The 25,229-nt window shown below is 39.3% G+C and overlaps 1 long non-coding RNA gene across 6 annotated transcripts in view; it reads left to right on the forward strand.

Annotated features, from left to right (window-relative positions):
* The window catches only part of LOC145431753 (uncharacterized), a 110,284-nt gene extending 98,600 nt beyond the window's left edge, over positions 1-11,684 (forward strand). For 4 of the 6 annotated variants that reach the window (XR_013912040.1, XR_013912044.1, XR_013912041.1 and 1 more), the window contains 2 exons: positions 5,067-5,123; positions 11,314-11,684. This is a non-coding gene — a long non-coding RNA (uncharacterized LOC145431753). The remainder of the gene's footprint in view (positions 1-5,066; positions 5,124-11,313) is intronic. The other 2 variants (XR_013912043.1, XR_013912045.1) reach the window with 1 other exon arrangement.
* Positions 11,685-25,229: the final 13,545 nt, after the last annotated feature.

Here is a 25,229-nt window from a genome sequence, read left to right on the forward strand (position 1 = left end):
TATGTAATCAGTCATCCAAACAGTTCATTATGAATTGGACACAAGAAACAGATTTGGCTGCAGATGCAGTGCAGAACCATCCTTGTTTGAACCCGTGGAAGATCCTCCAGCGCCGGATATATCTCAATGCATCTTCTAGTCTTCTGCTTAGTTATCACACTGATAATCCTAAAACTGTGAAAACAGACACTATCCTTAATTGGTTTGTATCATATCTCTGAAAAACGCATAGTTTACTGTCACTTTGGAATGTAATTTGATGTCTTTTTTTAATGAATGCTATTGCAATATTGGGCTAGACCCTCAATGCTACTGATGACATCTAATCTTCGTGACAGCTTATTTTGCAGGCTGACTTCTCTTGATCTCCCACACTGATATGCAGAGTGTAAATGTTTGAATGTTTTATCGCACAAGTGAAAACGGGAAAGACAGAGGTGTAAAAATATGGGCTCAGTTGCAGTAGGCATTGGATTAATTATACAACGATTCAATAATTGCAGTATATTTAAATATTAAAAAACATTATGAACATTTAAAGTGAATGAGTTAGGAAGATCATTAATGGATAATGAGTTTAGGAATATACGATGTGTTATGTGTTAGTGCTTTGATAGGATCATCAATCCTATACACTTTTTATTTGGTTAACGGGAGCTTCACAAGGTCGCCTCATACCCTGCTCTAATTTTTAAGTCCGACCTTGTGTTGGCGTGTGTGTATGTGTGTGAGTGCGTGTGCATGTATATGTAATAAAGAAGAATTTCACTTAGTGTGGAGACATATCCTGGCAAATCCACAGCTCAAAACACACAAGCAGTAAGTTTCCTTGACCTCAAATGTTGTTAAAATATTCACGAGTACAAAATATTGTTTCTTCCTCTTGATTTTACCTGATTTTCAACCTTCTTTTCTTCCTTTAATCTTTTTCTCTTGTTAGCCCACAGACTGTGTTCTGTAGTACCACAGGAGTTCTGTCGTCTGCAGAACAATTATGTCAATTATCTCGCATTTAAATGGTTTCCAGAGAGGAGTTCCTTGGCTAATAACAGTCAAATGAAGTGACAACTAACCAATTAATCTCACTCTAATTGCTCAGTAGGTACAGTCAATCAATCATAATGCCCCTCTCTCTGTACTTTCTTCCTTGCTTTCAGCGCACATTTTACACTCGGTAGCTTGGCTCACTACATGTCAATCAAATATTAATTCATCCTTTCGCTCCTGTGGGGATGGAAGTGCATTCCAGTGTGTTGACTTCATGGCTATGCTGCTAGTCAGCACATTTGACTTCTAGCGTGACAATGTTTGCTTGAAAATGCTTTATGGGCAAATTAAAAGAGTAAAGCAACAGTAGAGATAGGGAGGCCATTCATTTCATAATTGCATGTTTGCAGCTTTGATCATGTTACATAGACAAACATTAGCTCACTGTTAGTCTATATTTAATAGTCTAAATTGCCAAATCACTGCTCCATATGCTAGAGACCAAGAGCCTTTGAACTGACAGTTTCACAGACTCGAATGTTATGATATATCTTGTGAGATTTACACTATGTGCAGCTTTGCTTTCTGCACCCTTGCACACATGTATCCAGAGCCACAAGCTTGAGTGAAGCACAGAGCTGAGCAGCTAAAATCTGCCTGAGTGCTTTACTGAAATAATTTATTCCGGTGTCATTCCAGAAAAAAAAAGGTCACATTTGCAATTTGCAGCAGTGGTGATGGAAATCTGAAAAACAAACTATTACTGTTTAGTACGTTTAAAAAAGTTGAAAAATGACACTTTAATGTGAGCTTTGTGAGGTTTTTGGGAGAGCTTATTTATGTGGTCAGCATTATGAGGAGGTAGGGTTAGTGAGTGACTCATTAAAAAAAAGGAAACAGCAAAGAATGTGAGCCTGTGTTTTGTCCTAAAGTGGGAGAATCCGCTCACCACTCCAAAAATTTGGAGTTCGTAACATAATGCTGGGTTTCCCTACAAGTAATGCTAGTCAAAAATGTCCATACAAAATCTATTGGTTTCTCTGAATCGTATTTTTTTGGCATAACAAGATATTTTCACTGAGCACGTATTGACAATAATATCCAAGTTTTATTCCAGTCTTATTTATCCTGGCACATTTAATCTCAAGAGCTGCTCATTAAACGTCTGTCTTTAACAAATTCCCATCAGCGAGATGTTAGTCACCTGCACGCTATTAAAACATCACAACATTGAGATAGTCATTCTTAATTCTCTCATATTAACACTTTACATCAGGTGCATCAGGGTCTGTGAGTGTGTGTCATTCACTACAAGTGCTTGAGTAAAAGTGCTAACAAAAAACTTGCTATTTTAACAAACGAGGATGCCAGTTTATTTCATTTATTCTCCACAAAACTGCACTTTTATTATAAATCGTGTTTTGGACACTTTGGATTTTTGAAGTTGTGCCTTGAAGCTACTGCTCACTTATTTTAAATTTCTCAGTCTCCAAATGTTATTGCAATAAATGTGTTTATTGAGTCAAAACTTGTTGGATATTTTGTTCAGAGTGATCCCACACAAATGCAATAGTGCTGTCTTCTATGGTTAATGTAGTAAACCCATAATGTCAGCGCTTATTATACTAGCTATTGATTTTTCAAATTTGCGTCCTTTTGCCCCTTTTGATGTGTATATTCATAGAAATTAAGCATAAATATCATCACAAAGACTCAACTCAAAACAGAAATTTTGATTAGTAAATGTAAACCCCAGAGGAGCACTCAACAGTCAAGCAGATATCACTGCCAGCAAAGTCCTTGAAACTGCTGTGAACCTCAAATGTTTGCCGTTCACATCAGTGCAACAACACAGTTGATGTGGAATAGGCAGGCCTCCTGCCATATTTGCAGTTTCAGGATTTAGCCTGAAATAACAAAACAGTTCTTAATAGTTCTTAGTTAAGCTCTGCAGGGCCTACATGCAGTATAAAACTGACCGCAGTACTCTGGCATTACATGTAATTAGTTGCTGCCCAGCACTGCCCGCCATGTATTCTGTCAACAACAAATGTATATCTGCAGGTTGTATTAACTGCAGCTATACATGAATTGGCTCAAAAGTCTGAAATTGATTGGAGGGGAAGAAAAATCTGCCGTGTGGGCACGTATGCTTCGTCCCACACTGTCACGGCTCGTGGTGTCAAATGTTGTCTGAAAATATTGTTTTCCCTCAGTGATGTTTAATTGTTCCTCAACCAATTCCCCTTTCCATTCTCATTCCCACCACTAATTAGGAATGGAATTTAACTAGCAATGACTTTAGCGGGGAATCAGAACACACCCAGCCATTATAAAAAACCTAGGGACCCATAATGTGGTGTGGACTTGGCCACTGAAACCATGGGGTGGAGAGACATGAGGAGAGAGCTGCTGCTTCTCTCTGCTGCTCTTTGCATTTTTGGTTCTGGTCTTTGTTGCCATTGGCCTGTCATGAGAAGTTTCTCTCTTCCCATTTTGAAATTGTTTTCTGTTTGTGTTCCTCTGCTCTTCTGGCTTTTTTTTGTTTTCCTCTCAACATCTCTCCGTTTCTCTCTTGACCTTTAGTGTCACCTCATTCTTTTTCCTCCACCCTCGCTCACTCACACACACACACACACACACACACACACACACACACACACACACACACACACACACACACACACACACACACACACACGCGCGCTCTTCCTCCTTCCCACTCTCTCCTGCCACAGTAAGACCTAATATGAACTTTTGCTAGGAGCTGAGATCTATTTTATTGCCAGTGTTACTGTGAATGCCTTCATAAATTTAATGCTGTAATGCCTTTGAACAGCCTTCAAGTCCTCAGATTCATAAACACACACGCGCACGCACACACACACAGATACACGCACAGTTGCTCCCATTTTTTCCCACTTTTCTTTATGAACTTCCCAACACATGCACAATCGCACACGCACAGATGTGATGTGTGAATGAGGTCTTTGAGGTTGTTTTTGCTCACATCAGACACAGCAGCCCCAGTGTTTGTTTGCAATTTCCACTGGCTCCGGTCCACTCCACCAAACCCATGGGAATTTGTGGATCAGCATCTTCTCAAAAAGCTCCTGGGCGTCACAGTGTACGAGTGAGCACAGAGCGAGTGCAATGGGTGCAGTGATGCTGTTAGTTTTATGTGGTATTTCAGATGTACTCTATGTGCCATAGTTTATGGTAGAATTTAATAGGCAGTGCTGTAGTTTAAGACTGACAGTGTCATTAAATTACTAAATCACTGCAAAAAAAAAAGTAAATATATACAGTTTGTCCTTTTCAGTTTCTTTTAGTAAATATTTCATTCTGAGTCCTGCAGAAAGTTAAGAGGCTCTTGAAATTAAATTTGATGTATGTTTCTCTTCATACTTTTGCTATTGGGTTTTACACACTGTATTATTATTCTCACACAATAACACTCAGAATACAGCCTACAAGGCTGTTTTTAACCAGAATATTTAAGGACTGTATAAGCTACAGTGTTTAGCTGCTGTTTAGCTGCTGTAATTTAAGCTAAATATATATACTGTGTAAAAAATGTCAAGACTGGAAGCTAACTACAGTGTTTTATGTAAATGCGGAGCAGATGTTCTTATTGAAGTGATGTCAGTGTGTAAATAATGTTAAACATACATGGCAGCACAGTAACAGTGAATCATTAGCACCTGCAGTAGGAACATACAGCAAATTTAAAAAAAATACATAAATAAAATTGAATTGAACTGAACCTGCTGTAGGTTGAAATTAATAATGCACAGTTCAGTAGAGGCACAGTGAGTTTGTTTCATGGGTTGTTTGGCTTGTGATATAGATCATAGGCACTCACATGCATTAGGAGACATGTAAAGAAATCTTCAGAAAGATGAATAAAGGTTTGGCGTTTAGACTTCAAACTCACAGAGAACAGTCTCAGAGATGACGTAAAATCATCTCGTGTAGCACGCCGCATTGTCATTCATAGCCTGGAAGCAGACATCTGAAGCTTTGCGTGTAACTGGAGAGTAACATGTGTAGGTAAACAGTGTTACTGTTTGTTTCAGGTGTGTCAGAGTGAGGCTCAGTGGGAAAGATTGCTGTGTCTAGACAGGAGTGTGAGGGTAAGTGTAACATTTTCTCTTTGTTGTAACTTACGGCAAAGACGTGTCTACGTCTCTCAGTTTTCACCCCCTGTTCTCTTTTCTGCAACCCTGATTATTTTTTCTGTTGCCTCCCTCTCTCTCTCTCTGTTTCTGTGCTCCTACAGCTGATTGCATAAATAATTTACGGCATGTAAATCCTTAGCAGCTGTTTGCTCCTCTTTGCCCCGTTTGTTCCTGTTTTCTTTCTTCCAGGTTAACATGGGACTTTTCTCAACCTTGTCACCTCTCCTCCCCTCTCTCTCCCTTTCTGCCTCTGTGCCTGGGGTTAACCTATCTTTCTTTCTCTCTAATTACACTGTTCTCAGTTCCAGCCCTTGTGTCTTCCCATGGGTTTCCATGTCTTTATGTAAGGAGTGGCTTTTTCTTGTATTGATGGGAATTTTGACTTGTAAGTCCATAGCTGTTGTTGTGTATTTGCATGTGGATGTGTGTGTCTTCCACTGTGCGCTTCTGCATGTAGATTGCTGCTCCACAAGACAGCCACCGTGTGGCTTCAGACCCTTACAATCAAGACGCTTATATGGGCTTATTGTGATTACAGTTCTTAGCTGTGCCTATGTACAATTTCGTCTGTCACTCCAGGCTTCAAATCCTCTAAGAAGGATCTCCAATTCAAATTGCGCTGTCAAATTAAGTTTTCTTCTTTTCTGCCGTAGTCCCCTCAATCCATTCCCTAGGTTGGACATGAAGCAATTTTATGTTAAAAAAGAAATAATAATAATACTAAAAAAAAAGAGTCGCTCTGCACAAGAGAATCTATCAGAAAATTGTATGAGGCCAAATTCAAGGGGGGAAAAAAGATGAACAACAAAAGGAAAACTTTACCTTTGGCTCTGTTAAGTCATTTCTTTTCCCCTATTCAATTTCCATTGTTTAAGACTGGGGCTGATCTTTCCAATATTGCTGCTAATCTAACTTCAAAGGGATGCCGGTATGTTAAAACACTTTTTAATTGTGATAAGGAATACGCTTTCATGCTTAAACCCCTTCTCCTCTGTTCGTCTGGACAGAACCCACAAATGCAGAGGCTGTTTTTTCACTCGGCAATTAAAATTAGAATTGGTCACATTTTTCACTGTCAGCCATTTCCTTTGCACACAAAGACATGCGGGCCACACAAGCGTGCGCGTACAGACATATGCAAACCCAGATACATACAATACACATGGTGTTTTTGCTCAGTTGAACCATATCTAAAATAGCTTGCATGAAGACCATTAAAGAAGAAGAAAAAAAATCCTCCTCAAAACTAAAACAACCCTTAAGACCGTGCGGGTCTGGTAGGGCTGATGATTCACCACAAGCTTCCCTGTTACTTCTATGAGACATGCGATGCAGGCTGCGCCTTGTTGTCCAGAGATAACAGATTAACATGATTGCTGAGTGAATCATTTGCACTCTAGTGCTTTTGACATGGAAGATTCTTGAGGCTTTGATACTTGCACAATATTTTGAAGGAGTGGAGCAGTAAGATGTAATTCTGTTGTGACAAAATCAATTTGGATAAAAGCACAATGTAAAAAGCAAGAGTGGCATGAAAATGAAGTATTGGTTACAGCTGATAGGGAAATTGTCTATTTTGCCTCAGAGCTTTGAATATGAGTGCATCTAAAAAAATTTTCATAAGAAGAGTGAAAATTTGAGGAATGGGGAAAAACAAATATACTGTGCTTGCTGCCCAACCCAGTCACGTGATGGGTTTTTGTGTTTCCCATCCAGGATGCATTTAAATGTACGTCTGTAAATCAAAGCTTTTTTAAATATACATGAAGTGGCTCAGTATTCTCCGAGAATAGTTGTAATCTGGAGAGATGTGTCCTTGTGTCTTTGCTTATGGCCCATGTTGAACAGGGACATTTGTCATACTTAAAAATTTAATTTCCTCTGTTGCAGCTCCTCCACACTTATTTATCTAGTCTTATATGATATGTGAAAAAGTGTAAGAGGTGGGTCACTGAATCCTTCTTTTCAAGGTTCATCAAAAACTAGTGACAAAGAGCTGTTTTTTCCCACTAGAACTCCATGAACAACAGAATCTGTCAGTAATAAAAAATACCAGCAATTTATCTGACCCTTGCTGAGCAAGCAAGACACAAACTTGCAGAAATACGATGTATTACTGCTCCCCCTACAGTCAACTCACAGTTAGACAGATAGCCACTTATATTTGAGTGGTGATGATGTGTCTGTTCGTCACACGAAAGCAGACACACACAGACACACAAAAAAGTCGGCGCAGTCCTGTGACCACACACCAAACTTCAGCTTGTACCATCTCCTGTAGGCTGCAAGAATGCTGGAGTGACAAAGGCAGCACTTTGGACAGCTGGCACAGGTTCAGGTGTGGGCCAATAACTTGCCTGTAGTGGAAAAGTCCTTTTGTGACTTTGCAGTCGAGACAGGCAGCTCTGTTCTTCCCTGCAGCAGCACTCACATTTCACACTCAGTTTGAGCATTTGCAGTATGTCAAAAATCCTGACTGAGTGTTTCGCTGACATGACTTAGACAAGGATTTGTTTCTGCATTTGAGGAACAAATTACTAGTGACGGCACAGAAGTAGAACCTTCTTGAATCCATGTCCACTCTGTCTAGATTCTTGTTTTTCAGTCTGAACCAGTTATGTGCATGTGCGGTTGTGTATGTGCTTAAATGTGTTCATGTCTGTGCTTGTTTTCCCGTGAGATTTATTTGCATGTGTGACTGTGCGTGTGACCCTGTGTGGCTGCGTGACCCGATTGTGAGTCTACAGTACTCGGCAGAGTGAGTGAGGTCTGTGAATCTGTTTTGCTTTTTTTGGGGTTGTTGTGCAGCATGGCCTCATTACCCAGGTGTTTACCCCTAACCACAGGAAGCTCTTGTCAGTGACGACTGTCTGCCGGCAAACATTGCCTGAGGGAAAGAAAGACAGGGAGGAAGGAACCTAGCAAAAGAGAGACAGTTGAGGGGAGGCATGAGAATCAGAGATGTCTGTCTGTCTGCTTGTCTGTCTGACTATCTATATATCTGTATATACTGTATATGCTCTATATATATTTCTCTAAATGTGTGTGTGGTTGTGCCAGTCAAACCTTCACTGGCAGGTCACTGGGTTCTTCTGTTTCTCCACCAGTGAAGGGAGGGAGGATAAGAGACGGGGAGGGAGAGAGGAGAGGAGGCATACAAGCTGCTGACAGGGATTTATGAGCTGATAGTGTCAGACTGCAAGCACAACAACAGTCTCCCTGTCTCTGCCTGTCTGCTCATGGAGGGAGAGAGTGACAGAAAGAATGGAGGGGGTGTTGGAGGAAGAAGTGAGCCAGCAAAATGAGTTGAAAATGAAAGAGCAGAACAAGAGAGGAAGTGAGCCAGGGAATAAGGCAGGATCAGGATTGGGATGTTATTTTATTTGATTCTTTCTTTGTCGTTTACTCTTTTCCTTTTATCACAATGTGGTTTTTTTTCTTCACAACCCTTCATTTACTCGCCTTTCAACATCACCTTTGTATGACTTGAATTGACTGTTGCGTTGGCTGATTTTAATTGTTTAGACCAATGATGTGAGTAAGAAACAGAGCGTTTAAGGCTGCTGTTGGTCTTGCATGGCCAAGAAGAAGATGATGATGATGATGATGACAGTACAAACACTGTACAGAGATGACCAGACATTCATATGCTGGATGGTAACATTTCTTCCATTGTGTTGTTGTGACACATCAGTAGCTCAGATAAAGACGGTGATTATGCGTTTGATAAGCTGAGGCTACTGCAATGAAGTGTGAACAGTTGTTCCATTTTAAGAACTGTGCAGGAATACATGCTAGCACAACTGTTCTTTGTAGTTGTGTGTCTGTGTGTGTATGTGCGTAGAAGAGACAGAGTGGCTGTTTAGATATGTCATGGTGAATCACAGCTAAAGTGTTCACTGCTAGATGACACACAGTAATATATAGTAGTTGGACTGTCTGACTGTCTGGCGTATGAGAGATCCATTCTGGAGTTAATTTTGTCTAATTAATGTTGTAGGATAAATCCATAATAGCTGTCTTTAGTTTGTTTCACAATATATTCCCATGTGGCTACAGTTAAGAAGATAGCACTTAATTCCCCTATTATCAGTATAAAATCTTATCTTATACTACACTTGCATAGTGAATCTTATGGGAGTCAGTACTGTAACTATATATCTAAGCTACTCATCCTTTGCGTTTAGGTATACTTATGGTATATTTCAACTTTTTACATGTGGTACAGACATGCTGAGTGCTGTTGTCTGTTAATCGCATATTCTTAGGCCTAAAAATATGTTGTACTTATAGACAACCCATAAACTTAATTTCCAAAATTGATTTCCAGTTTTGGAAGTTGTATAATTGTGCCTGGAATACCATGCCCTGTTGAATGTTATGACTATGATAATAACAGTGATCCAGATGTGAAGTCTGCCAGACTGGCATGTTGGGGGGAAAAGCAGCCTGACTGTGCACAGCATACATGCCCCCTGGGAATAATACAGACATCTAGTGATTTATATGTCAGTTCTTTTTTTTCTTTTTTTTAATGACATAGTATTAAAGAGTAGTGATTCATGAGGCTCTTTTCATTTCACATCGAAACTCTGACTTGTTTCAGGCTATAGCTTACACTTTCCAGTATGCTTAGTAATGATCCTACAATAACTTTCCCAGAATTTCAAATGCCAGCGTCTTTCTTTTTGAATTCTTGTCTGTAGATAATAGTCACAGCCCCTGTGCGCCAAATATTGATTCAGTGACGACAACGCCAGTTGGGCATAGATACCCTACGGTGCAGATCCTTCATAAGAAAAGCTGGCCCTGTGGTTGGTGCTTTTTTCCAACCAGTAACAGTACAGCGTGGTAAGGAGAGTGACAGTTTGGGATTTTTTTTTATTTTTGGACAGCTAGTGGTAAAAGATAAGGGCAGAAAGCAAGGCAACCTATGAAATTTAGAAAGAGCATGTTGCACTGTTGGGGCCCAAATCTGAGCTGCACTGAATGTTATCACAAAGGTAGTTTGGATCCTTTAACCTCCTAGGACCTGGCGTCCACATATGTGGACATCACATTTTGGGTTATTTAGACCAAAATACTCAATTTTGCTCTACAAGGGCCTGATATCCACTTACGAGGACATTATACTGCTACTGTTCTATCAAATTTTTAAACGAATATCCTCATATGTGGCTCTTATTTTTCTTAAAAACAAAAATAAGGTAAAAAAAAAAAAAGATCTGGTAATTCTTTGTATTTACGTTAATCGGGCCCCAATATGCCCAACTATCAAAGAGAAATTAAAAATGCATGCCGTGGAAGAGTTTGGGTCTTAGGAGGTTAAAAATTAACTTGATATTCCACCAGTTTCAAACAAATATCTCATCATAGTAGTATGTACTATAAACGTATGTGCTATGTGCAATACCTGTTACTCAAGGTAACCAAAATATTTCAACGAAAGATAGCAACTGTTGTTTTTACCCATCATATTTCTGCTTTGTTAAAACTCAGCCACATGGGGGCCACAAACATACCTCCTCTTGTCTGAAGAGTCGCAAACATGCAGATCATCGGTAAGAATTGTGATGTGTAGTGAGATTAGGTAACAGGTGAAAGAGAGCTGGGAGAGGTGGAGGTTTTCACCAGTGAGAAGAGGAAGAACAGGAGTACAAGCGCAACATTTCATGTGTCACAGTGAGAGGGAGACAGGTGGAAAGGTGAAGATGCAAGGAGAGAAAGAGATAGTGAAGGTAAGGTTGTTTATACACTAGGGGTTCACCATTCCAGAGAACAAGCAGTGCACAAGAGAGGTGAATAAGAGAGTGGAGGCAGGGTGGGGTGGGTGGAGACGAGTGTTTGCTGTGATTTGTGACAGAAAGACAGCAGCCAGAGTGAAAGGGAAGGTTTACAAGATATTAGTGAGACTTGCTATGATGTATGATTTGGAGACCGTGTCACTGAGAAAACAGGAGGCGGCAGCAGAATTGTATTCCTAAGATTTTCAGTGGTGAGAAAGTGGCAACCACTAAAGGGAGAGAAGAAGAAGATATTCGCCTTCTTTTACCCTTTTGAATTAATTGAAACTTTTATCCATAAAGACTAAATGCACTAAAATTAAAAATTCTTATATCTGTTTCTTATGTATGTGTTTGCACAGTGCAGATCTACACAGAAGCTTACAGGAAACTGAAGAAGACGGGTGAGGTTAAAGAGGACAGCACGATGGAAAAAACAAGAATGAAAGCAGCCAGTGATAAATATTAACTTTTGTGAAACATTTTGAGCATTTGCATCACTAAAAGTCCTCATATATAGCTGTTTGTCATCGCCTTAAACTGCTAGAATTTGATTTTAAAAATACGGGTATCATGTAGCGGTTCGAGTTAGAAGCTGGGAATATGCAATCACATCTGTAAGAGTTACATTTCGCAGCTCATTGTATCTCTGACTGCAAAATAAAGTTTGATAACAATCTGTTTTTGTGTTATTAATATGTTGTATGGAAATAAAGAAAAAAAAACAATGAAAGCACTTTTTAAATGCTTTTTTGTAAATCTGTTTTTAAAAAAAAACAATATGTCTGCACAAGGGCCTGTAATTAAAAGGGAAAAGGGCCTCAGTGTGGCATTTCCTGTATGCTATAGGAACATCACTGTGGATTTTATGTGAAACATTCAGAAGTGGTGGATGTCACAACAATCATAGCCACTAACCTGTGCTAGTCTGGTAAAACATGCTAAAAGCCCGTTGATGTCGAGTCCCTTACTGGGATGAAAGTCACTATTGTTTCTGTCTCTGTGCGCACGCCTGTGTTTTTGTGCGTGTGTGCACATGTGTGTTTGTCTGCCCTTACACTGATCTGAAGAGAAAGTAGTTTCAAAGGGAGCGACTCACATGTAATAACATGCACTCGGCAAGTGACAATCCACATGCACACACACACACAGGTGAAAGGTGACAAAATTCCCTCTTTATATCTTTACATTGCAAATTCTTTGTTGAACAGTGTATCTAGGAAAAGTTCCAACACAACAGTGTATTCACATATATACTCTCTATATATGTGCATTTTAACTCTCAAGAAGTAGCTTTTACAATTTAACCACAAGGGAACAAATACTACATTAAGAACATCTATTCATACAATATGTAAAACTCTGGAGAAGTATGTCCAGCACTGCAAAACATCTAAAGACTTCCACTTTCATCGTCACAACATAGATTATCAATGAATATTGCATTGTTTTGAGAAAAAAATCTAAAATAACATAAAGAACTTTAATGATCACTCAGGAGACTTGTGAAAATATGAAGCTTTACTTTTCATATGAGAATACCAGCAGTCTGGGAATGCTCAGAGGTACAGAACCAAGTGCCTCTTCCTCTGCTTTCAGAGAGAAAAGAGAGAAGAGAGGTAATTATTTCCTTCCACATCTGCATCTTAAAGCTCTTTAAATAGTTTAGAGTTCAGCAGCTCGTTCAGTATGCTGCGATAATGATGGTGGTGACTTTAGATGAAAAATATCTCACGTCTGTAATTTGATTTGAGTTTGATCGGAGGTGACTTTTAACTCATAGGGTAGGGAAACCTAGGCGTAGGCTTGCTTTTACAATATGCTTATTGACCAGTTCTTTATCCTCATAGGGCCAATATAAAAACAACAAGTTCATATCGCAGTACCAAATATGAAGTCAAAAATCCCTATACTATAAAATGCTGCAGCTGGCTCCTACTCAGCGCAGCGCCATGGCAACTCAACGCACAATTTTATGTCAATCCATCCAGAAGTTCTTTAGAGGTTCTTTAGCTACATCATCCTGTCCCATAACTCCACTGCCATGGCTAAAGAGTAGAAAAAAAGTGTTTTTTATATAAGAATGTCCATTTTCAGCCAGCATAGAGCATGTGAAATACCAGAGCAGGGTTCGCTTAGGGACGAACTTCGAGGCCGGCCTATCTTTCTCCTTCTATCTTTGCATGCGGTTACTAACACCAGCTTCCCTCGTCACATGCGACCCCCCGCCTCACTTGTTCACCCACCATATTTTCCACCTACAGTTTATTGCACTTCCTCTTCTTCTGCTCAAGGCCCCTAGTCTGTCTGCCAGACAGGAAAAACAAAGACTTTGGGACTATCATTACGGTCCAAATGGTATATCACACTGTACCATTGAACGGTACCTCATTGAATATTCAGTAGTGTTACACAGTATCTATTTAAGAAAAACTAAAATAAATTCATTAGATACTTAGGAAGTTATGGACATAATTTAAGTTAGCTTTCATCTGTGTCCTCATTCATGCAAACTGGTATTTGAAACACGAGCTGTGCTTTAAACTTTAATTTAATTTGGTAAAGAGCCGAGAAACACAGCCGACTTATCAGATGAACACACGTACAAGCATGCATGTTTAACTGCACGCAAGGTGTCAGTTGAATTGCTGTCCTTGTTTCACAGTTTCAGGCCAAGAATGAAACTATTTGAGGACAAAACTCACTAATGTTTAAATTACATGCTTGACATCAAATAATTATCAAATAAAATAAGTAGGGCAACAGCTATATTTACCCTATCACATGAATTTATTCCAAAACCGGAATGATTTTATTGAAGTTTTATGTTTTGTTGGTCAATACCTCTCACTACGTAATTGCAATTTATTAATTAATTAAAAAAATGTCACCAGTACATATTTTCAGGCTTAAATAATTGTAAGAGACAATTAAGTGTGTAATAGTATATTATGACTGCAATGTCCAATTAATTGCTGGAATGTATCTTTTTCCACTTGTTAGCTGCCATGACTGTTTTTTTCCCTCTTATGTACCTCAGCCAGGATGTGCACAAGTCTGCCAGCCGTTAACCCCACAGAGGAAGTGTGCAGGAAATGAGATCAGCCTTAAACAGAGGTAACGCCTAAGCCTGAACCACTGACACCAGACCAATAACTGTCACTCATTGCACCTGATGCAGAGATACTAAAAATGTAGCAAATAACAGGAAAGTAACAGAAAGTAACAGTAGCAGAACAGAACAGAAACGATCAACACAGCAGAGCCATCAAAGAGAAAAGCAAATCATATGAAAGAAAACTAGAACTGAACTTAAAGAAGGGATGGGCTTGAAAAGACAATGAGATCAGATCAAATTTAGCAGAAGAGAACAGAGAAAAGAAAGATGTGCAGCTTTTAGAATCACACATATTCTGGTAGAAAAGATAACAGTGTTAAAGTTAGGCTGAATCTATGCGTGACCAAGACTACATTGTTGCATTTTGCTTTACAAGGCAACAGAATAGACTAAAACATTACAGCCAAGACCACATTAAAACGAAACAGCCCCGTGATGCTCAGAAGAAAGAAGAAAATTACTTGTATTAACTTTTAGATATAATATATTTGGAAAATATGATGTTTCAATAGCTAAAAATACCAATTCTGTGGGCAAACTCATACAGTAACTGCTGCTACGGCCTGTACGTATTCTTGTTACCATGATGAAAAACACATTTCGAAACTTCACAGAGGAAACCAGGCCTGGCAGTACTGTGTGCGCACATGTGGATGTGAGTATATGTTGTGCATTTCTATACACTGATCTCAGCACGCACATCAGTGCACATCAGAATGAAAAAGAAAACACTGCATTTTTTTTTCATTGAGCGCACAGACAGGAAGAAGGAGCAACCATGTACACTATATCCAAGCACAACAACTTTTTTTTCTCCTTGAGGTGCAATACACAACTGCAGTTAGTAGAAACCTGCTTTGTTATGCTAAGTTTATGTTCTATTTTCATTAAACCCCTACATAAATTTGTCAGTTTTTTTAAAGTGCCCGAATATATACAAACTGAATATGAGGGCAATCCCAAAAGTAAGGTCTCCAAAGCAGTGGCGACGTAGAGAAACTGTTCGTATGGCTGCTGGCCACACTGTTGTGATGGGTGCTTCCTCCAAACAAGCATGCATGGCTTCGCTGGGATGCTCAATCTTGGCTTGGCAGCCCTTGAAAATGGAGCTCCCGTTGAACGCTACCACCAAGTGCAAAGTTCGCGCAGTTATTTGAGAATGCCAAAGGTGTTAAACCAGTTGAAATTCATCGCCACTTGACAGAAGTGTATGGACACTCATGCATAGATGTCAAAAATGTTTGTTCCCTAAGTTGAAAGAGCATTTGTCTGGAAGGCGATTCTGCTCCGACGAAGAGGTCAAAGATGACGTTCAATGCTTACTGAAGGACATGGCAGCAAGCTGGTATGACATGGGCATTCTAAAACTGCCACAGCATCTACAAAAATGCTTCGACCGAAATGGTGATTATGTAGAAAAGAAAATAATTCTTCAGCCTTAAAAATCATGTAGATATTATAGAAAGTAAACAGAGTGATTTTCTAACGAAGACCTTGCTTTTGGGATTCCCTTCGTATATCAGAGACTCTGCAGTTGTCAATCACTTTCTTATTTACTTCATAACTTAGTTGCTTGAACTGCTCACCGATCCATCTGCTTGACCGTGTAGTGGCGCATGTTTGAATATTTGTTGAAGAGCAGCTTTTGTATTAAAGCCACTCTTTTCAAATAAAAGATACCAGATAAGTAATGTATGCATGACCCTTTACTCAAATATAATGAGGTCCATTTTGTACTTAAGGGCCATTAAAAGTACTTAGTAAAATTTAGAAATGTTAATCTCTGTCTGCAGATGGGACTCTTTGTCAGACAGACACTTGCCTCGATGAAAAAATAGCCAAATGCAGCAGGAGTTATGAATAATAATAGTGTAACAAAAATAATACTAATGTTTCATAGCTGTGAACTGTCACCTGACCGAAAAATATAATTAACATATGGTGATATTCAAGGCTTTGTAACACATTACGTGATTCAATGAGTGACTGATGAAGCGGGTAAATATACGAACAAATAAATGAATAGGTAATGAAATGATTAATTATTTAATTAGTTAAACAAACCAAGCAAGCGTCAGACACTAACAATGCTCAAAAGCATCATTATCATACCTGCATAATCACACCCTTGCACAAAATGTCACACGGTTTTAACACCATTTTAAACCTATTTATGTACTTTTAACCACGCACACCTAAATCCCACTTTGCATACTTTATTGGCATGTTCTTCTCAGAAAACACACAGAACATGTGAACTCTTGGTTCTTAAATGACTATCACTTTGCTCCGCTCTTTATAAATGTCATGTTGTTGTCAAATTAAGATATTTATTTAAGACATACCAGTCTACATCCTACAATTTACCTTTAGAAGCAGCCCTGCTAGTGTGGAATCACTGATAGTTAAAGATTTCTGAAGGGACTAAAACCAAGGTTACAATTAATCAGAGATTCTCTGTTAGATCAAGACTTTATCTCCACTGGAAAATCAACCCCTGCTCCTACACATCAGTCTGATAGAAGAGTAGCTGGAAGACAATCAGGAAGAAACGGCATAGAACAAATTATAGGGCCATGGGTGTGACAGAGCATTGCATTCCAGAGGCAGACTCTCAACTGTATAACTCTGGAAGTGAATCAGTCTAATATTGTGATCCCAGATATCCACTGTCGCAGGTTTGGAACAATTCTTGACATGATGTCTGCTGCCATGTACAAATGCCCTGACATATGTAGGGCCACGAGTGAGCATAAGAAGGGTATCGTGAAGCATGTAGCTTTATGTTTTTTTGAAAACCAGTGGCTTTCAGTGATAGCCTGCCCCACTTCATTACCATCAACATTATCCAGATATATTTTTTGGTGTGTGTCCTGAGGTATAAAACAAGGCTTCCTTTTACCCATTAGGAAACTAAGAACTCGGCTTCCCTCTAATGAAGGGTGAAGAAAAAAAGGTGTACAGGGAAGAGAATAAAGACTGAAGAAGTTAAAATGTAGAACAACGTTACTGTTTGACTGATGTGTGCTTGTGGTGGTCATCAGGGTCATCATGATGAAATGCGGTGGTCAAACAATGAAGCTGTTCCAATTAGCAAAAAGTATTGCTGCATCTATAACAGCTTATTAAGGTTATTATTAAAGCATGCGTTTAAACAGTTTGGCTCACTGATATCGACGTCTCTTTTTCAAGCGAGTGTTTACACATAAACACAAGACATATACAGTTTAGGAGTAGAAGGATGGGCAGACAGAAATAATGTAGCGTCACAGGTTTTTGTAGCTCATTCAATTTCTAGGCACCATATTATTTTAAATACAGTTTTACGAAGTACCGTGTGACTAAGAGGCACAGCTAATTTTAAAATGTCTTGCAACCTGACATCGAAAGCACTGTAGTTAAATTTAATCAAAGGGCCGGGGCAACCAGTCAGGTTTTGTAAATAAACACCTTACAAAGGTGCTCTCTCTCACTAGCCAAGTATGACCATGCCACTTTGCCATGTAACCTGGTGGGAAAAGCAACATCACCTTTGATAAACTGCAATTAACTGTGACACGCAGAATCAAATGGCTACAGGGTAGATGGAGATAAGTCTGAATAGTCATATTAAGTGTAATGTAATAAAAGGCAGTTTAAAAATAAATAAAAATCACAAAAAGTGACTGCTGACTAAGAAAAACAAATCATGATCCTTAGGTTAGTGTCCAAATCTTTTTTATCTTTTCCAAAACATTAAAATACTGCTATCTTGGACACTTACAGGATAGTTGGACACTTGTAGGTAGTTAAGTCTTAACTAAATAATATTTGACTCAGATTAACAAGTGAAACAGAACTGTAATATGTTGATAGGATGAAAGCCTTAGTGGCCTCAGTAGCTCCCTGGATCAAGAGACTGTATTCTCAGAATTCTATTAACAAGTTGATCGCTTTGTTTTGTAAGCTGGCCATCTGTAACCCTGCAATACCTGTTAGGGCAGGTGACTTCACCAAGAAAGGAGCAGGAGAGAGAAACTATTCAAGTGAGGTCTTGCTCCACCAGAGGGAGAAAACCACGGGCAATATATATGCTCCTTGTGTATGTAAAAAAAACATATTTGATACTAAAGTCAGGCAGAAGAGATTCCTCCAGTGTGGGGCACACATCTGCACTCTCCTTAAAATTAAAGGTAGCATCCACAAGGTTTTTCACACGTCTCATTTTTACTTAGAGGAAAGACAGTCGCTACATCTACATCCTCCTCGTGTTTTCCCCCCTGTTTCAGTCCTAGAGTGGCAGTATGTGATGGACTGTGGAAGCACTTTTCTCTTCCAAGTGTGACCGTTTCAATCCTTTTAATTTACCCTGAGTACTAAAAAGTGGAAGCCTGAACCATGATTGCTGATTATTCACCTGGACTGTATTCTGTATTCAGTATATTGTTTTCCCAAACAGGGCAAAAACTTATCATGATCATCTTTACATGGCACAAAAATAGCACAAGGATGTCCCTAGTGGCGTGCCATACTTCATCTGCTATTACTCTTGTAAAGACAGGGACCGGCAGCAGAAAGGAAGCGCTCACCTCTTTGTCTGATGCAAACACGACTAGCTTTGTGGAATTAACATATCTCAGCGAGACACATATTCAGTATTGAATATGTTTGTTGGTGACTGCAAGCAATAGGCTACCCCTCAGGGGCATAGAGGCATCAACTACCTGAGGCTTGTAGGGTCCTTTGTTCTGATTTTGCTTATACTCTTATACAGTAATAGGACAGAGATGTCAACTTTACCGATCTGGAATACAGTTATTTCAATTGCTGCTAGCTGGCTTATAATGTCTATACTCCAGCAAGAGTCCCCCTCTGCATGTAAGTTCACGAAATTGCAAGCAGTACAGTTGTACAGGGAATCACATCCATCATAGCCAGAAGTGAAAATCCAGAGCAAGTGAAACAATTCAGGATCTCTGACAGATACATCAACAGTAAAACATACAGCATGACTGCGCAAACATACAGAAATATCAACACTTACATATGCAATACGATACACAGCAGAGGGAGTCTATGACAGAAAAAAGTATTAAATGACAAAGAACATATTCTATGAATCTTTAAAAAGCTATTATCAGTATCTTATTATATGTATACAGCGTATATATTTACATAAAATATGCCTTCTAAATGTCATTTGCACAGCATACTCTACTGTTTCATTTGTTCTAGGAAACAAGGGCAAACTAATTTAGCAAAACAGAGTCGGCTGGCTGATGCAACACAGTGAAATTTTAGGAGCAATCATGCACAATGAACCACTTCTGTCAGACCACCTATCGAGCTGCATGTGTGTGCTTGTGCATGTGTGTGTACAAATCAGTGTCAATATTTTCCTGTACTGTATGTGTGTAGGTGTCTAAGTGTGCACCTGTCACTAATGTACATAAGAAATTCATGTCTTCTCTGTTCTCCACTCCTACAGTGCAGCCTGAAGGCAATTTTCATCACTACCTCATGCAACTGCAGGTATCTATTGTGGCCTGTTCCTAGTATCTTGCTGAAGTTTTGGCTGTAGGTGATATGATCCGAAAATCCCTCCACTTGAGCTGTGCCATGTAATTTAAACTGAAATCCATAATAAGTCTGCTCAGAACAGTGCTACTGTTGTGGCTTATTTGTCACTGTTGTAGGTGAAAACTGCTATTATTTTTGTGTATTTATCCATCCATCCATCCGAGGAAGAGAGAGTCTGCCAAGACTCATGTCCAGACCCATATAAGAGGCATGAAAATAAATAAATAAAGGCTTGGAACTGACTTGACGTCAGATCTAAGCACAGCAGGCCATTTATTTTTTAAAGTTGCATGGTTAGATTTGGAAATGGGTGTATCACAATCTAAACTGCAATCTTTGTAAAGTAGTTTGGTTCCCAAATTTTACCAAACAGCAAGTGAAAGCATCCATCCATCCATCCATCTTCATCCGCTTTGTCCGGGGCCGGGTCGCGGGGGCAGCAGCCTAAGCAAAGAGGCCCAGACCTCCCTCTCCCCAGCCACCTCCTCCAGCTTATCCGGGGGAATACCAAGGCGTTCCCAGGCCAGCCGAGAGATATAATCTCTCCAGCGTGTCCTGGGTCTGCCCCGGGGCCTCCTCCCGGTGGGACATGCCTGGAACACCTCACCCAGGAGGCGCCCAGGGGGCATCCTTGTCAGATGCCCGAACCACCTCAGCTGGCTCCTTTCGATGTGGAGCAGCAGCTGCTCTACTCTGAGCCCCTCCCGGATGGCCGAACTTCTCACCCTATCTCTAAGGGAGAGGCCAGCCACCCTTCGGAGGAAGCTCATTTCTGCCGCTTGTATCCGCGATCTCGTTCTTTCGGTCACTACCCACAGCTCGTGGCCATAGGTGAGGGTAGGGACGTAGATCGACCGGTAAATTGAGAGCTTCGCTTTTACACTCAGCTCCCTCTTCACCACGACGGACCGGTGCAGCGTCCGCATTACTGCAGCTGCAGCCCCAATCCGTCTGTCGATCTCCAGCTCCCTTCTCCCATCACTCGCGAACAAGACCCCGAGATACTTGAACTCCTCCACTTGGGGCAGGAACTCATCCCCGACCCGACCAAGTGAAAGCAAAAGTACACAAATTAAGGATGAAAAAAAAATAGTGCCCGAATGAGAGGAGCCAAAACAGAGTCAACAAAAAATGTATAACACAAATGATTTTTGTGTCTTGATAGACATGACATGGATTCTAACTTGAGCTATGGGTTGCTTTTACAACAGCATCAGATCAATCATAACCCATTTTTAACACTTCTAGGGTACACTTGATCTGTTTCTCAACCTGAAAAGCCTGGCTCAGTTTAATCTAGTTCAGCCTCCCTCTTTCTCTCAGTTTCTCTGCTCCATTCCAGCTCCTCTCTGGGAGTTGATCACCCTTTGGCTACTCTACTTGATTTCTTCCATGACTCTATACTTTTCTAACAGCTTCCTGATTGCCTCGCTCTTGACCTTTATATAAAGATGAAGCTGAACATGAAACTCTGCATGCCCACAGATTAACCCCCTAAGTAACTTGAAATATTGGAGACTTAGCTAATAAACAAATGCATTAGGAACAGGGTACCATACAAATGTTGTGGTCCACTGAATTTTATGACATCTTCAACATAAAAATGTGGATGACATTATATTTAATGTTTCTAATTTGAGCTTGGTTCATTCTGCCTTTTTCCTTTGTCTCCTGTAATGGCTAAAGCTCAGCATTTTTTCATTTAGTATAATGAAATCATTCAACAATGAAATATCACTGAGCTTTTTAACAATACAGCTGCAATACAATCTATGTCTAAATATATGTAGTTAAAAACCATTTAAATAGAATGATGATGCAAATGTTATGTAATGTTATGTTTGCATAACTAGAGTACTTTGATACAATATTATATTTGTCTAACACGTAAAAAACAACCAGACAGTTTTTAATTATTCCACCGTGTCTCTTTGTCCTGTCTTGCTCCCCATCACCCCCAACCAGTCCTATCAAATGACTCCCAATCCCTGAGCCCCAGGAAAGTGAGTTTTGTCTTCCCACTGTCACCAAAGCGCTTGCTCATAGGAGGTCAAACGCTTGTTGGAATATCTCTGTTTTCTCTGGATTCTCTGTTTTCTCTGTAGTATTGTATGATCTTTACCTTACAATATAAAATGCCCCGAGGCAGCTGCTGTGATTTGGTGCTATATCAATAAAATTTAATGTAACTGCTTTATTTATAAAATGATTTGCTATCTACAAAGTAAAATGTCAACTATTTAGTCTGTGGTATACTGATGGTAAGAAAAATAACTTTAGCAGCAGATTTGTGGCTGTGTATTGCACACTAAAACTTAATAAATTAAGATGGCTAGCCAATATAACAAATGACAAGTCCAAATATGATAACATCTTTCCCTAAAAATCTAACATGGCAGTGGAAAAAAATGCTGTTTTGAGACTTCAAAACGCAGAATTGAAAACCAACAGGTGCTGCAGCACTGCAGACATTTCTATGTATACACTGTTTCTATAGGAGAAACAAGATCTTTACTGCATCTTTGATGAGTTGCCTACTGAGATCTGGCCTCCTTCTTGGCAGCCAACTAAGCTTGCCCCTGCTTATACATTTGCTGCTAAGCTGCTACAAGTAAATGTTACAAATCTATGAGTGAGAAGAAAGTTATGACAGGATGGCAATACGAAGGAGGAAGGGAGAATGATGTATTTGTTACAAGTGGTAACAATGATATTAACAAAATAAAAATGTTCTTCTGTTTGACTGATTAAATATGGCTCTTTTTCACATCATGCTTTCTGCAAATCAATCACTAGATCAGATTTGTGTCAGATTGTGTATAGTTCATTTTTATTATGTATTTATGAATCAAACCATACCTACAGTACTCTACAATCAGGCTCAGCCTTGTGTAACCAGGTCACTAATTCTTGTCATTGATGAATGTCAGATTATCAATAATATATTTCATCTGGAAGAAAAGCTGTTTGCTTTGAGAGCTCATTCTTCAGTGTATTTTCTATGATTCCCTGTATTCTAAGTATTTAGACAATGAAACACTGATAACTTAATTACCTTGGATGTGAAATGACAGCAGTTATTTAATTGTTCACTTTATATGGCTAAATGCGGCCTTTAATTAAAGCTGCCAGTCATTTGCCTCATAATTAGTGTGTCATGCCATATTTAGTAAAGCAATAACAACAGGGTGCCAAAACATTAGAATGTCACATCTGTATGGACCTCAGCCAATTACTTTGCATTGACTTACATCACTGACAATGAGCTGAAATTGTCTCCGTTTAACAGGTGGACATTCTCTGAAGTCAATTAGCGCTTTTTTTTTTTTTGCTCTCTTCCTCTTTAAACAATCAGTACCATCACCAACAGTTGATTACAGCAGAAACTGTGGGAAGAAGCACTCAAATGCCTTTGGTTAATCTTTGGTTGTGAGAGAAAAGCAAATCTGTTTCAAGTAGTGTAACAATGTACTGATACAAAATGTTAGCATGTTTGGCTAGAAACGTATATACAATATGATTATGTGAGTTGCTAATGATGAACTAGTTTTATATTAGTCCCATCATTCCATTTTGCCTATTACCATTTACCAATCACACTTCTCTATGTGAACTGCTCCACAGGCCTTAAAAACGGTAACATACTGACAGAAATGCTATGCTAATATGCTAATTGATTAGTTTAAGCAGGGTATTTCTATTTACAATGACACGCGCAGCTGTGTTTAAGGCTAAACATTCCATTCCATCAAAAGTTCAAAGTTCAAGAGTTCTGGTTCAACTGAATGCCCCTTCAAGTCAGATTTCTGATTCAGAAACTCAAAGAAGCACCACCAGTCCAGAATTCACAATCCAAGATGGCGGCAGGGAACATAAATAGTAAAACTGCAAAACCCATAGTCTGTACTGCCCCTATTGTATATTTATAACTTGCTAAATAGGCCACACACAGAGCACTGACCAGCCTCTATCCCTGAATGAGCAGCCGTGGTATTTTCGAGCACAAAAAGGTGGTTGATTCAATCCTTTATTTCCAGACGATCCAGATTGAAATGGAGGGCAAGTGAAGTGGACGTGGCTAACGTATGTAGCTAGAGTGGATGAGTGATGTCAGATAGTCAGCGAAGCCAGCTGCAGGTCAGTTGTTCCAGAAACGACAAAACTGGACACTCAAGGAAACAGCAAAATACAATAAGGGAAATAACAACAATACACATAACAGCCGAGTTACAACCATAGGAATTGCTGATGGGCTTGGGATGAGTGGAAGGATGAGCTGGTCTTAAATTCCTGCCTGCTGATTGCTGCTGGATCACAGGTGGATGATGCATGTGTGGAAGCAAGCCTCCGTCCCCATAAGCAGTTACCGAAGAACCAGAGCTAGCATGGACAATCTTCTAAAACCAGTCTTCTAGTCTTTAGTCACTGGTTGTAAAGCGCAAACAGACAAACAGTTCAGGAATTGTTAAAAAAAACTGTGTGCTACACTCAGAGAAATATTTATGTTCCAAAATACTGATTTTAAGTAATTAAGTCATTTTAAATAACACTGATTTTACATATTTCAGTTGCATTTTACTCAAGATTATTGCTTTATCTTTATGGAGTGTGTTCCATTGTTTCAGTAACATAAGCATTTAATATTGACCCCCTTATCTCAAATATGAACTGATATGTAGAAACATTTTTATTTATTTACTCCTCGAAGTACCTGCCTACCTCAACAAAATCTCACCTCTGGAACATAGCTCTTGTAGAAGTCAGTAAAAATAATCCATTGAATGTGCTAGCTGAACCTCACAAGACCTAGTTCATCGACAGCAAACAGTTACACCAGCGAGAAGTTCCTCCTAATTTGAGTTAACGGCCAGATTGGAGTTGGAAAAAAATTACACTCGAAAACAGCTGCTGATGTTATAAAATTCTGGGCTGCAGTTCAGCATTGGATCATTATAATCCATTAGCCTAAATCGAGAACAAATAAAAGAATAGGTCAGGTTTTCTGTAGCCCTATAAAGTTTATAGTCTTCTATAAACCAACAATATTGTATTTCACATAATACAGATGCCAAGCAACAGGTGATAGCACAATAATACTTTGCATTTACCAACAAATAAACAAACCCAGTGAACTGTGTGTCAAGCTGATGGAATACTCTGATATTTATATATTTATTTATTCATTGGATGAAAACCGGGTTGAGATAAGTATTTTTACTAATTTCTCAAAGTTTTATAATGAATAGCACATAATTAGCTGTGGAGTGACTGGTGAACCATACAATGCAGTCATCACCATCAGCTTCACCAGCACAGAAAAGAAACTGGTTTTAATCATCGTATCACTGCATAACTTTGTTGTTTCGTTATACAGTCTGTGTGATTCTGACTTAGGAAAAGCACAAAACATGGAGCAAAACTCACTGCAGAGACCTGATTAAAATTCAAGGCAAGTGCAAAATAAATAAATGAAAACACCATCACTGTTGTCCATCTAGTATTTCAGATGCCCAGTCCTGTCACCTGCAGCATTACAGCTTAAGGAAACACACACATTTCCTGTTTATCTGTGAGAACAAAAGAGAACATCTGGGAAAAGAC

The sequence above is a fragment of the Astatotilapia calliptera genome, chromosome 11, assembly GCF_964374335.1.
Source record: "Astatotilapia calliptera chromosome 11, fAstCal68.1, whole genome shotgun sequence".
NCBI lineage: Eukaryota > Metazoa > Chordata > Actinopteri > Cichliformes > Cichlidae > Astatotilapia > Astatotilapia calliptera.